This window comes from Grammomys surdaster, unplaced genomic scaffold (genome assembly GCF_004785775.1).
Source record: "Grammomys surdaster isolate TR1022 unplaced genomic scaffold, NIH_TR_1.0 125079, whole genome shotgun sequence".
Classification (NCBI taxonomy): Eukaryota; Metazoa; Chordata; class Mammalia; order Rodentia; family Muridae; genus Grammomys; species Grammomys surdaster.
In genome coordinates, this window is record NW_021619983.1 from 23,397 (window position 1) to 24,146 (window position 750).

Below are 750 nucleotides of genomic sequence, written 5' to 3' on the forward strand. Positions count from 1 at the left end.
GAGAGAGAGAGAGAGAGAGAGAGAGAGAGAGAGAGAGAGAGAGAGAGTTTTGAGAAATGAAAATGACAACATGACAACATATTATTTTGTATCATGTAGTGTTTTTTCAGTGATTAAAACATTAAAAAAAAACCAGAAAAACAGATTGTCATGTGCCAGGAGCTGTACCCGGCTTGGTGGGGGGAGAAGGTGATCTTCTTCTCTTTCGGTCGGTCGGTTCTTCTTGAGGCAGCCAAGGGGGATAGGAATTGGAAGAGCGTCGGCGAGGGGTAAGACTTGGTCTTATGAGATTCGGGTTAATATCTTACGAGATATTTAGGGTTGCTGTTTAATAAAATCTTTCTTATCTACATTACTAAAGTTTACTTACTAGGCTACTGTAGCTGACCTGCTATCTGTTTGATCCTCTGAGGCCAGAAACTGCAGTTTCTGGCCACTAACACCTCCGCCCAGGGACAGCAGAGAATTAAGCAATGCCTTTGATCTGTCTCTGCAGGCACTGCCAGGCTCTAACTTAGGTCTGTTGGTTTGAGGTCGCAGGAAGAAAAGACACTTAAAGAAGTTATTGGAGTTTATTGCTAAGTGTAAAAAGTTTCCTATCTATCTAAGGGGGAAAATGGGAAGGTCCTAAGTGGAAAAAGGAAAAAATTCTAACAAAGGAAAAATTCTAAGTAGAGAGATTCTAAGCAGGGAGGAAGGGAGAAGAGAGAGAGAGAGAGAGAGAGAGAGAGAGAGAGAGAGAGAGAGAGA

The 750-nt window shown here is 42.3% G+C and overlaps 1 pseudogene; it reads right to left on the bottom strand.

Moving 5' to 3' along the window:
* Nucleotides 1-750, bottom strand: part of LOC114636935 — a 2,559-nt pseudogene that overhangs the window by 973 nt on the left and 836 nt on the right.